The 13,674-nt window shown below is 51.7% G+C and overlaps 1 protein-coding gene across 1 annotated transcript in view; it reads left to right on the top strand.

The window, feature by feature from the left end:
* Positions 1-13,674, top strand: part of SLCO4C1 (solute carrier organic anion transporter family member 4C1) — an 812,270-nt gene that overhangs the window by 374,163 nt on the left and 424,433 nt on the right. The gene's annotated exons all lie outside the window — the stretch shown is intronic.

Raw genomic sequence — 13,674 nt, 5'->3', positions numbered from 1 at the left:
TGCACATAGCGCAAAACGAGCTCCAGTGGTAGATTTCTGGCTCAGCAATGATACGATTCATATTCATCTGTGGTGAAAAGACAGATGAAATATATATGTTATGTTATGTTACCTGGCACTTATATAGCGCCTTATGTATCATTGGTATGATCTCAAAGCGCTGGTAGGTTGAAAGCCCTCGGGAACCGTAGTTCGAGTCAGTAGAGAGAGAGTCATAAGTTGTGTGGTTGCACTGGATATTTGTGCAGCCGGTGTGATCAGTATTACTGTTTACATTTTATTTTGCTTGGAATCTTGGAGATAAAGTTGCAGCATAGCTGAGCAGTCCGAGTTTACAGCTCCCACATATATTCTTGGCAGGGTACATGACTTGGTATTTTCAAAATTGGCAGTGTGCACAATTGAGCAGTATACAACATGAGAAATTGTGTTTGAATGACCACAATGCAAAATAATCAATGTTTGCAATATAGAAGCATTGTAGATCGTTATAGAAAATGTCACTGTATAGTGGGGATATTCTCCCTCACTCCGGTCAAGTGAGGATTTTCAAATTTTGTGGCATGGAAAAGAAAATATTGTGCCACAAATATGTACATTTTCAGCATGTATGCTTAGTTAGGTAGATACTAACATTACAGAATTCCTTTTCCAATCTGCTTATTGCACCTATGGATTGAAAACAATCTCTGAAAGGGGAATTCCTTCATATAAATGATGTGTGGAGCTCGAGACCTCTGGTGCTGTGGATGCAGATATGAATGGATTTACCGATCAGACTATGTATAATAAGTGGTATATGGGCAAAATGCTATATGTTTAGTCTTTTTAGAGGCATTTCTACTATTTTAAATCATATTTAAAATGTACAAATTTTGCACATGTTTTCCCCAGGATGTGCGCCAAATCCGTGCGTGGCGCACACAGGCGCACACGTCATTGCAACATCACGAACGCCATGCGTGACGCGCACAGGGAAAGTGCACAACGTCGGCGCACACACCAAAAAGGGGGCGGGATACGGGTGTAACACGCGGAATGGGGAACAACGCGTGAAAAAAGAAGGCATAACTGGGGAAGTACTGCAGGGAAATACACAGAACGTCCAAACGCATGCAAAAAACATGTATTCATGGAATAGAATACGGGAAAGCCGCACACGCCAAAAGACGCGCATAGGCGTCAACACGTCCGCCAAACAAAGGCAGGCGGAAGTGTCCCTGCGCACAGTATAAAAGTGTGCGCAAACAACAAACACGTATATCCGCAGGAGGAGGAGAATAGCCAGGGCCTGCATTTTTTTTCCCCGGACTAGCCTTTTTGGGATGCCTGGTCAATGGAAGGTATAGGTTTCTACCCCGTATTATCCTAGACCTGGTCAGGTAGTGGGAAGATGACCTAACATCACCCACTCTGTGCTTGGAGAAGGTGCTCAATGTCCTGCATTTTTTGGCCACTGGGTCATTTCAGCGGACAACTGCCATAGTGGGTGGGGGGGTCTCACAGGCTACGCAGTCACGCTGCCTACACCAGGTGTTGGCAATCATCACTGCGCACCCCTCAGTCCGCAGGCACATATACATGCCCAGAACACCCGCAGAAAGGCAGCCTGTGGTCCAGGACTTTTACAGGGTGGCACACTTCCCCAAAGTGCTCGTGCCATAGATTGCACCCATGTGGCCCTACGTCCACCTAGGGCCACTGAGCACATCTATCGAAACCGCATGCACTGGCATTCCATCAACGTGCAGGTCATATGCGATGCAAAGGGAATAATCACCTCTGTCTATGCAAACTACACTGGCTCTACCCATGACAGTTTCATATACAGAATGTCCGCCCTGAGCCGGGCCCTGGAAGCTGGGCAGCATGGCAACACATGGCTCCTAGGTCAGTACAAATGCTTGTGCACATGCATGCATGTCACACACAGCCAAATACACAAACCCCAATAATCACAACCATTATCACCTCCCCAAGGGACAGTGCCTACCCTCTGAGCAACCACATGATGACTCCAATCCGGAACCCCACCACACCACCCCAGGTAAGATACAACGCTGCCCATATTGCAACCAGGGGCATAGTGGAGTGCACATTCGGAGTGCTCAAGTCACACTTCTGCTCCCTTGACCGCTCTGGCGGCCAGCTACTATATGCACCCCCAGTAGTGTGCAGGATCATTGTGGCAGCATGTGTCCTGCACAATGTTGCAACACGGCGGGACGTACCGGTGGACATGGTGGTGCCCACACATCCCAAACCACAGGCAAAGGCGCTGCCCATGGGAGGGGAAAGGGCACGTGGCGAGGCAGCCCAGACCCAGCTTGTGGCCACATTTTTCACCTAAACTCCCACCCCTGCGGAGTACACACAGGCCTGGCACATACCAGGTGACAATCGATGATGACAAAGAGACAGTCAACTGTCACAACCTTACCATCCTGAGAATGTTGCCACGGAAGTGCTACATTGTATGCATCCCTAGCTACTTAAACATAACCAATCCTGTGTGACCAAAAGGAACACATGCAAGGTGTTTATCACACACCCCCGCAAAACAGGCCATTACAATCCCTGGTATGTCACCCAACACACATCACCCTTGTCTGCCACACCATGACATGGCATGCAATAGCAAAAGGCCAACACATGAACAATAAGATACGAAGTGACATGTCATAAATGAAAACTGACACGAGATAATGATGCCTGACATGGAATCAGATGAAATGACTGACCAACAAACTCCCACACATACAAAGTCAGACACAAATGCTTTCCACCAGTCGTAGCATGAACACAACACTGAATGCCTGTTCACATGCACATTGGGCATGTCAAAATCCCTACTCCCGAACCTGTGTGCTGTGCGTGTCTCCTGCAACACACTGCTCAGCACACAGCACATTGAGCAGCCATTGTGTGGCAGATACACCTTGAGCATCACATGAAAATGACATATCCAATCAATAACCAAATGACGAATGTACAGGATACCCAAATGGTAATAGATCATGTGCTGCAGGGACACAGCGGGCCCAAGAATGCAATCTGTGTGCACCTGTGGCCATGGAAGAGTGGTTTTACGTGTGGTGGATCATTGTGCAACTGTGTGTGTCATTAGGGATATGCACTCAATATATGCATGTGAAATAAAGTGACCCTCAGTGTCCTGGACACATCACATGTGAACATTGCCCATGTGAACACCCCAGCATGTCAAACCACACCAATCCCCTGACACCTGAAAAGTAAAGACAACACAGGAACAGGCACTGACCAGCACAACACATCATGTACATAGTACCCCACCATTACAATGTCAGAGTGCACAAAACACTGTAGCCCAAGCCAACTGTCCAACCACAAAAGGCCCTCCCTCATTTACACATCATCGTGACCTTATGAACAACTGTGTCTGGGGTACGCAGCCTTCTTCCTTCAAGTCTATCTGGCTACAGGATAACCCTACCCCTTGGTCTCCATGTTCCAGCTTGTGTGTAAATAGAAACAGCCCCCTCAGAGGCCACCTTGACTGGTATAAATTCCAAATCGCAGAGAACTCCAAGGAGCCAAACCCCCAAACCAGAGAAAAGCCTGTAGGCACCAAAAAACCCAGGAAGAGTCTCCGGTAGATGACTTGAAGTAGCAGGAAATGTCAAAGCACATGTACAAGCACAATGATAGAACAACCAAGATAGCACAGTTGAACAATGGTCCTACAGGATGGGTACCATTTACGGTACATAACATACAATGAGGATGCAACAACTGATGTGTAGTGACACACCTCCGGTGTCCAGGTGCATGAGTGTCACGAACCAACCACCCCCTCCGTGGTCTGTGCGCCTGCAAGGTCAAACTTACACAGGCCTCTGAGACCCCGGCGGGGAAGGAGGGTCAGGGATATGTTGCTTGGACAGGCATTGGTATGCAGGATAACCGGAAAGAGGGGCAGGAGAGGGGAGTCAGTTTGGTAAGGGAAGGTAGTCAAAATACAAAAAAAATTATATTCACAATAACACATACTCAATCTGAGAAAACCTGTTCATCATGCACATTGTACCAAATGAGTCAAATATAAGCCAAAGAGAGACTTATCTCTGAGGTGAGTGCTGGCCTCCTACCTGCGCACTCTCAGATCTGGTAACAGAAGCAGTTCAATGCTGCAAAGAGAGTGTGAGTTACTAATCTGAATGTGTTTTAACAACACACACACACAACACCATCCATGCCCCAAAGTAAGTGACTCCTCCACAAACAAACACTCCTGTCTGCTGTTTTGTACCCATATGTTTGCTTGGCCCCCTCATGGTTCATACACTGTCAATGCAGTAAGGCAGGCGCATGTGGGCGTGCGGGAAATGGAAGACCAATGCGTCAAGAATCACACATGATACAATGGTCCCTGGGTGAGCTGCTACACGCGTATAGCGAGGTGCAACTTCAGTAAAAGTTGTGTTCTGGCAGCCGCGGATTTCAAAAGGTAGTGCAGGTGGCAATTTGCACATGCAAATGATATGCACTGCACATGAGTCTGTGTCTCACAGGGTGTCCCTGTGCGCTGTATCAGTTTCTGGCTAGGAACACTACTGCCCTAAAAACTCTGCTTCAATGGAGCAGGGGGTACTCGAGGATATGTTCGATGGCCCCTGCATGTGCTCCTGGCAACTTATAAAGCCACTTTGCATTTGGCCCTCAACGCATGTCAGCTGTACTGTGCGCTTCTCCAACAATGCCTGGCAAAGCTCCCCGGCACTGGTGCTACTTAGCATGCATGTGCAAGTTGCCTGGTGGAAGGTTGGCTGCGGTGTGGGCCCTTGTGCAGCTCACCTTGCCTGGAGCTCCTGGAAACACATCTGCTTCTTTCGGACGTCTGAGCACAAGCCCTGTGCGTCTGCTTGCGCACACATGCACACGTCTGCACCACCGAACGTGGCCAGTCATCAGGATTACTCGTCCCTGTGTCTGCTGGCAAAGGTAGTGTGGAGGCTCATTTTCCTGCACAAAGGGCATAAAAGATATTAATAAGGCTCGAAAGTTCCATGTGTGTGTGTCTTCATGCTGGTTGTCATGGGCCAGGTTACAGACCTACATCCAAACTCCTCCCACCATTAGTGTGACTTTGACAGGCCAAGGGTGCAGTCTACTGTCTACAGCATGAAGGGCATCAAGCACATATACAGGCAAGAAAATAACATACATCACAATCCACATCAATTAATGGAGACATCAATCACATACTCACCCAAATTAATTACAGACAAGGACTGGATAAAACGCTACAAATCCCCACTAGGGGTGTTAACACTAGTAGTACAGTAGCAGACAGGCCACATTCATGACGAAAGTCCAAAGCCCTTGTGTAAATGTTTGTTACACCGAACCATCCTAGCAAGCCCATGGATAAGAGAAGCAGGAGTCGCCTTTGTGAGTCAGGACCCCAAGCGGCAAACACATACACGAGACAAGCTTGAAGGGCCCAGCTAGAACAGACAGTGGATGCTTTCAAAAGCCACAAAGCTCCACACCGTCACATGAATGCACAATAGACAAACAATATTAAACTATATTAACTAATTAAACTAACAATGAACAACCTACATAACCTAATTAAAATAACTATCAAATAGTCAATATTAACTAACTAAACTAAAATCAAAAATCAAAAATGGCCACATATGACCCGGGGGTGGGGGAACCCAGGAGGGGGGAGGTACAGGGTGCACCTCAACACCCACATGCGATGATGTTGAGACAAAAAAAAAAAACCTCCATGGGCTCAACGCCTGCACAGCCCGACTTGTGTGGGAGATATCTAGTCGTCCGAGTCTGCCTCTTCCTCAAAAGGTTGACGTGGCACAGGAGCCCGGCCACGCCTAGGCGCAGCTTGCCCCTCGTCGGCAGCAAGTCTGCCGGATGCGATGATGTTGAGACAACATCATCAGGGTGAGCCTGGTTCTGTGTGGCGATTACACGTAGATCAGCATGTCGAACCTCCGGTGATACACGTGCTTCCTCTTGCAAGGTAACACGTGTACCACAGAGTTCTTCCAGTGTGGCCTGGCAGGACAACTGATGCACCTCCCGTCAAGCACGTAGCTCAGCCGAGAAGGTACACTCAAGCTGCTCAAACCCCTCCTCTGACCGCACCCTCTGGGACATCAAGAGGACACCCAGAGTGGATCTGAGGGACTCATACTCAGCCCTCAGGGCCTCCATGTGTGCCTCTGCGTGAGCACCAATTGCTTGACGCAAAGACAACATTTCAGCCTGGCGTGCCCTGTCTGAGGCCACCATGCCCAGCCTGAGCGAGCGGGCTGTGGACTGTGCTGCCCGCTGCTGGAGAAGCACCTGCCTAGCAGTGGGAAGCATGGATTGGGCCACACGCTCCATGCTCACAGCAATGTTTTCCATTGCTGCCCCTGGTGTTCTGAATTGGCAGTCATGTCTTGCTCCCATTCAGTATACCTCAGTGGCGCACAGCCACCGCGTTGCTGGGCTTGACACCTGCGGGTCCCAAGGACCAGCCGTCCTTGTCGGGTCGGCACCGCCCACGGCTGCAGGACTTCATTCCCCCGTCGACGTGATATCCCATGCACATCAGTGACTGGTGTGGAGGGTGACCATGTGTCCCGACCCACCACAGGCGGAGGTCCCATCACCGTCTGGCCCCTCAGTGCAGGTGTCGTGGACAGAGGAGCGTCCACATCAGAATCACTCACCCCTGACAAATGGACCTGATGCACAGCCAACTCGACATGGACGTCAGAGTGGTCATCTTGGCTGGACTCATTACCAGCCATAGACAAGATGGTCTGTAACACATGTGGGATCTCGTGGTCTACCACCCCCCGACCCCCACTTGTGCCGGGTTGCTGTTGTGATAACAACTCTGTGCCTGCCATGACAACACCGTCCTCTGGCTCCATTGCGTCATCATCTGAAAAGAGGAGAAAAATAACATCAGTACACATGTCAGAAGCACATAACACACACACATAGACATCACACAGACAGCCAACACATCAAGCAGACATATCAGACACAACTGAGAACCTGCCATGCATGCAAGGTCACTTTGACATGGCATCAGTGAGTAGGCATGTATGTAGAACGGTGTAAGGCGGCTCAGAAGTGGGTTGATGCAGTACAGTACATGTGTACGTTACCCACTATCAACATGAACAAGTGCATCATGATGTGCATCAATATATGCGAAAGCAGTGCAAGGGCAAGTTCAGGCATCATGTGCAATGTGCATGCAATGGGTTGCATGGCTACAAGCAAATCACCCCTCCCCCTAAGTTGAAATGCAGGGATGGCTTGCATTGTATCAAAAGGATGACCAGAGACCTGTGTATTGGCAGACAGTGTTGACTAGCATCAATTGCATCATCTGAGTCAACTGACAACACAGCAGATGATGATGGGACAGTAAGCAGGACACACGATGAACCCTCAGTAGTACACCCATGTGTGCAGAAGACACTATACCAGTTGTACAGAGTCAGTGGGCCTGAAACAGGGTGAGGCCTGTGCCCCACACAGACTGTCACACCCTAAACATGTGTGGGACGCAGGACTGAGCCAGAGTGGGCATGGGAAGGCTGATGAAATGCCTTGAAATGTAGGTCACCCTGGACACGTACTACAATGATCATCCAGTCAAGGACACGTAGGGGCATGCATGGAATGCACATGGAGCATGAATGGGCACTCATGTCCCTGCAGAGCATCTGCACAGTCCAAGTGAGACAGCCTGCATGAAGGACAGATGATGTACCACCCCACTGCATGTGTTTGGGCGGTTGGCTGGTAGAAGTTTTCATGTACACAGGAGGCTTGAACAGGGCATTGCATCACGGCAAAATGATGCACACTAGTGCAATGGTGAAATTGGGGTAAAGGGGGGGTGGAGGGGCCAGGGAGCATGCCTACGTGGAGTACCCGCATGCAGGCAGAGGACACATGCACGTCAGTCATGCAATGACATAGTCCCAGTGCTGAGAGGAAGGATACCCCAGGCTACATGCAGAAGGGCCAGTGAGCTGGAACATGGACCGGAGGGGCATCTGGGTGACTAGCATGTGAGTAGGGTGCAAGTGAGGTGATGAGGACAGTCCCTGTCTGCTCTTCATGTCCACCATCCTGCACAGCAGGCATGCATCAGTGAAGCATTGCATGACTTGCACATGAGAACCATGTACACATGACATGTAGTGCTAGTCATGCACAACACATCACACAAGTAAAACACACATGGCCTCGACAAACATGCAACAACACTCACTGGAATTGGCATCAAAGTCCTGCATCTCTCCCACTCCTTCGACCTAATTCTGGTGGTATGAACTCCGCAACAAGTGAATTGAGGTCATTCCAACGCTTTTTGCACTCTTGCGCCGTGCGCACCTCATGGCCGAATGCACTCACATGTTCCGCAACTTGCTTCCAGTGGGTATCACGATGGGCAGCCATAGTTTGACAATTCGGCCCCACTAGCATGTCACGGTTGTGGTCCCGCACGTAGCCCACGAGAACGTCAATTTCCTTCTTGCAGAAAGGCTTATTCCTCAACGTGCCGGAGGCCGTAGCTGTGTCTGGGGTCCCAGCCTGTACTGCAGGTGAAACCTTCCTCCTCTTGGACGCTGGTCCGGACCCTGGCTGGCAAATGCTGCCCTGATCATTATGGGCAGTGGCGCTGGTAGAATGAGCCGAGGGAGTGGCAGGTGGAACATAGAGTGAGGCCCTGCCTTGAGTCAGTGGCTGCTGGGTGCCCTGGAATGGACTCTGTGCAGCAACATCCGCTGTACCAGGGTCATTGACCGGGACTGTCCTGGTTGGTAGACTCACAACCGGGGTGTTGTCGGCTGCATCTGCCCCTGCACTTGCCAACACCTGGCTGGTCGGGGCAGCAGATGACATTGCTGCCCCAGGGACACGTGCCTCGGTCAGGGCAGCCCTGCGTGCACCTACGGTGTTCCTCCTGACCACCTGGGATTCTGCCATGGACTCTTCAAGTGCCAACTCAGCTTGCGCTGGCAGACCTTGAGCCTGGGTGGTGGTGTCCACAGCTGCACCTGCAGCTACCACTACCCTTGGGCCCATGGCAGTCGATGAAATGGGCTGCCGGGTCACATGGGCGCCAGTGTCAGATGCAAGAACTGCATCTCCTGGAGCCGCAGGGGGTGATGGCATGACTGCACCAACATGTGGCACAACATCGTGCTTAGCTGGTGCACCCCTGCCTCTTCCCCCTCTGCAGCCACCCTGGACACCCTGGAGTCCCCCTACTCCCTGGTCACCCAGGCCACGTCCCTGACCACGCCCACCACGTGGAGTATGCCCAGCTGAGGCACCCCTCACCTTACGTGGCCTCCCAACCATGGCACAGATGGAGCTGTGCCGGCACAGATGGAGTAGTGCCAATGGGAGGCGCACACAACAATTATCCTTGTCAATTGGGGTGAAGGGGGTGGGATACAAGATGTTAACAGCACCCCTGCACCTGCAAGGCTGTATGTGACCCCGGTGATGAAGTGATGGGTCACGCAACGCTCAGGCACCCCAAAACTGCAGTAAAACCGTGCATGCAACCCCTGGTAGCCCACGTGTGTGGAATTAACCTCCCGCAGTACATGGTGGCACCCAGGGACATGAAAAACACATATGCGTGGGACACACAGGCTACTATGACCTCGAAAACGGGTACGCAATACACAGGGGCACCCGCAGTGGGAAAAATAGCATGTGTGACTCACCGTCAGACTAGCGTGATAATGAAAAACACGCGTAGCCAATACCTCCGCCAAAAGAAGAGATTCGTCCTAGATCCGCTGTGAAGTTGTGATGGCGCGTGAAACAACACGAAGTAGCAACACACACTTCGGTCTCCACGAAAGGCATGTACAGTGAACTGCTGGCCCCGCTCACCTTTAACCCGTGCTGAGAGAAACGCCTGCGCCCGTCACGTCACTTACACACTTAGGCACTTACCTCGGATCACACGCATTAACACGCGGACATGCTGGTATGTCACGTGCTGAATCACTATGCACCCGTCACGAGGGAAACGCCTGTGCACGTAACGTCACAGACACGCATATGCGCTAAGGGCCTTTCCTCGAATTACACGCTGACGTGCAGTTTTTTCACGTGCCAAATCACTCTGTATCAAGCTGGCCACGCGACAACACACGGAAGACCACGCTCCTGCCCAGAAGGCCATTTTCCTGCCCCCCAGAGCCCCGAGCACGCTCCCATCTGCCATCTGCTGCTGCCTGCCTGCCTGATGCCCACTGTAACGCTCACCTGATTCTCGCAGAGGCACCGGTCTTGACTGGGCGACTACCGTATCTTCAAAGGTGATGTGTAGCACCCGGTTGGCTCTTTGGGCTGGACCTCTGTGCACTGTATGCCTGACGTGTAGAGTAAGATGTCTGCAGATAGAAAATATGGGGTTAATGAACTGGGGTTATTGGGGTGTCCCTATCTCTTTCCTCTTCTCCTCTCCTGTAGACCCCCAAAGGTTAACGCTCTCACCTTAGGTAAGTGAATGCCGAGCTCTCCATCTGCCTCGGGGCAGGGTGCTGTAACCAGTTTCTTCACTGGATAGGTAGCGCAGGCCTCTTGACTTCAGAGGACTGCTGTCCGTCGTTTACTGCACGAACGGTAAGTTTCGAGTCATTCAAATGTCTTTAAAGTCTTTAGTAATGATGTCTCTTGTTTTGCAGGGTTCCGGCGATGGCGGATGACGGGCTGAAGTGAGTTGAAGATGGAGCCCGTGTGATGAATAGAAGCGCCTGGAAGCACGTAAGTAAGCGCTTGTTGCCTGCTTCACTATGCGCTCTAACTGTCTTTTTATTTTGCAGGTACGAGTTCGGAGCGGCTGCAGGGTGCCGGAATACCCACTGGATTAGATGTGGAAAGGAGTAATGGCACGTGAGTATTAAAGTTCCCCAATGTCTTTAAACGCACCTTGTTTTGTCTTTCAGATGCGGGATGCAGCGCCGAAGAGTTGGCAAACTTTTGTCTTTCAGATGCCGGAATGCTAACCTGTTCTTTCTTGTCTTTATAGGTGTTGCTGAAGACTGGATTCAGAATGGTAAGCCTTTGCCTTTCAGATGCCGGAATGCTAACCTGTTCTTTCTTGTCTTTATAGGTGTTGCTGAAGACTGGATTCAGGATGGTAAGCCTTTTTCCTTAGGCCCAGGACCGGATGCAGAAGACACGATGAGCGTTCTGCTGCAGAGGTTGCAGAATAACGCAAAGCAAGATTCATCCACCGGGTGTGGTTTAAATAGCCTCCTGTAGTGCTTAGGTGTCTCCTTCCACAGCCACGCCTAAGTAAGAAAAGAGTTCCTGGTAAGAAAAGAGTTCCTGCCTTCCAGAAGAGTTCCAGTGTTCTGAATCTAGGGAGTGGCTCCAGCCCCACCCAACAGGAAAAGTAGTTCCAAACAGAAGAGGATCAGAGGCTCAACTGGCAGGCAAGTAAGCAGCATGGTCTGCTGAAGGTAAGTCCACCCAAGCATTATGAGCCCGGCGCTTCCAGCGCTGGGACTGGGCATATTTATGAGCCTGGTGCCACTGGCGCCAGGACTGGGTCCAAAAGGTCCCAATTGGGACTGGTTGGCACTCGGAACCTGGGTTATGGATCTGCTTCCAAGGGAGTTGGGAAAACCCTGACCTTTTGGAAGCAGAGATCATGACACCCACGTGCCCTGCTATTTGGTGCCTGCACGTCAGCCATCTGCAGGGTTACAGTTGCTGTGTCCACCCCTGCTGGAACAGAAGACTCCCGACTGGTATACCATCGCTCCACAGCCCAGCCCCATGACTCAGTTGCCCACCCACACCTGCCTCGGGGGTCGCCATGTCGGGGAAAACACCATCCAAGACCACTGGCGACCCCCAGCCAGAGAGGCAGAGGGCTACCAGCTTCAGCGATAAGGAAGTTGGTATCCTGGTGGAGCAAGTTCTGGGGCATTATGATGCCCTCTTCACACCATCGCTCGCCGACAAGGAAGGACGGGAGAGGATCTGGGAGGATGTAGTGGTTGCCATCATCGCGGAGGGGGTGGCAACCCACGACATCAAACAAGTCCGGAAGCGCTGGGAGGACTTCAGGTCCGGGACCCTCAGCAAGGCCCGGTGCATTTTGACGGCAGAGGATGCAGAGGGGTGCCGGGTTAGCCTGACCAACATCCAGATGAGGGTCCTGGAACGCATAAACCCAGCGCTCCATGTCCAGATCCTTCAGAGGCAGACCCGTCTGGAGTTGAGCGGTAAGTGGCCATGCATTGCTGTGTGAAACTGGGCATTTTGCAGTGTGCTGGTAGTCAGACACTTGCCTGTATGTGTGACATAGGCCATGTATGGATGTGTGTGTGCAGGGACATCATGGTGCTGCATGTGAGACCAGTCATGCGTGAACAACATGGATGGTGCATGTGTTCTAATGCAACATGGGGAGCAGCATGCGGAATGCACACATGAATGCATGCCTGTCTCTGTTCTTGGACATGGATGGGGTGTGAGAGATGGGTGCTGCTGTCATGGACATGTATGGTGTACATGTTTGTGTGTCTGAGTAGCGTGTGTGTGACTTTTAAACGCCATGGATGCATGACACATGTCCGTGATGATGTGTTGATTCACTGATGCAGTCTAGTCATCCTTGTTTCCACTGTGTCTGTGGTGTATGAGGCCAGATGCATGCCCCTCCAGTGATGTGTGTGCATGGAATCAGTATGGCCCATGATGCATGTGAGTTTGAAGACAACATTTATGTCAATAGAGGCCCTTGTACATGGATGCTAATGTTGATTGCATGCGCCGTGCCTGTTTCTGCATGTGTGTTGCCTGCATTGACCCATGTGTTGTGGAGGGACAGGATGGAAGTGACGTTTGACAGTGCCACTCATGTGCTATTGCTTCCTGTCTAGGGGACTATTGTACAGTACCCTGATGCTTGTGTTCTATGACTCCCTCTACACAGCGTCGAGTGAAGAAGAGGGCGGAGACAGCGCTGTGGAGCAAAGCGGCGGGGATGCCTCCACCGGCCAGCGACGCAAGGCCCAGCCACCGTCCAGGAATTACCATCATCCGGGAGCGAGGGGACTGGTGCCGCGTCTGCCACTACAGCTGGCTTGCGATGGCGGAAGACGGTGTAGAGCCATCCAGGTTGGTGGTCTACACAGAGGAGGAGGAGACCGCTACTGAGCCGCACATGAGGCCTGGTGGGGCTGGTACCACTGGTGCAAGTGGTGCAGTCCAGGGCCAGGGGCAGGAGGCAGCACAGGTCGCCGTGGAGGGGCCTGTGCATGTCACTGTCCCTGACCCTGTGACTGCACCACCATGCACCAGCAGGGATGCCCCGTCCCAGGCCCGTCCGCAGGTAGGGGGGAGGCCCACGTCATCTGGCACTCCACTACCTGTGGACGAGGAGACCCATGACCGTATGGGGTCCGTCCTGATTGGTGTCACGTTGCGCACGCGTGTCATTCGTGATGGCGTGCGTGCTTCCTGGGGGGACCACGCACGCCATCAGTTGGGAGGGGCCCTGGTTGGAGGGTTCCTACATGTGTCGAGCACTCTGGCGGCCCTCTCCTCCTCTGTGGAGACTATGCGCCAGTCGTTCTCCCTGCCGTCTTCCGGCCCAGATTCCAC

This window comes from Ambystoma mexicanum, chromosome 6p (assembly GCF_040938575.1).
Source record: "Ambystoma mexicanum isolate Mex_15411 chromosome 6p, UKY_AmexF1_1, whole genome shotgun sequence".
Classification (NCBI taxonomy): domain Eukaryota; kingdom Metazoa; phylum Chordata; class Amphibia; order Caudata; family Ambystomatidae; genus Ambystoma; species Ambystoma mexicanum.
Note: the sequence above shows the minus strand (reverse complement) of the source record. Positions and strands in the feature narration are given on the sequence as shown.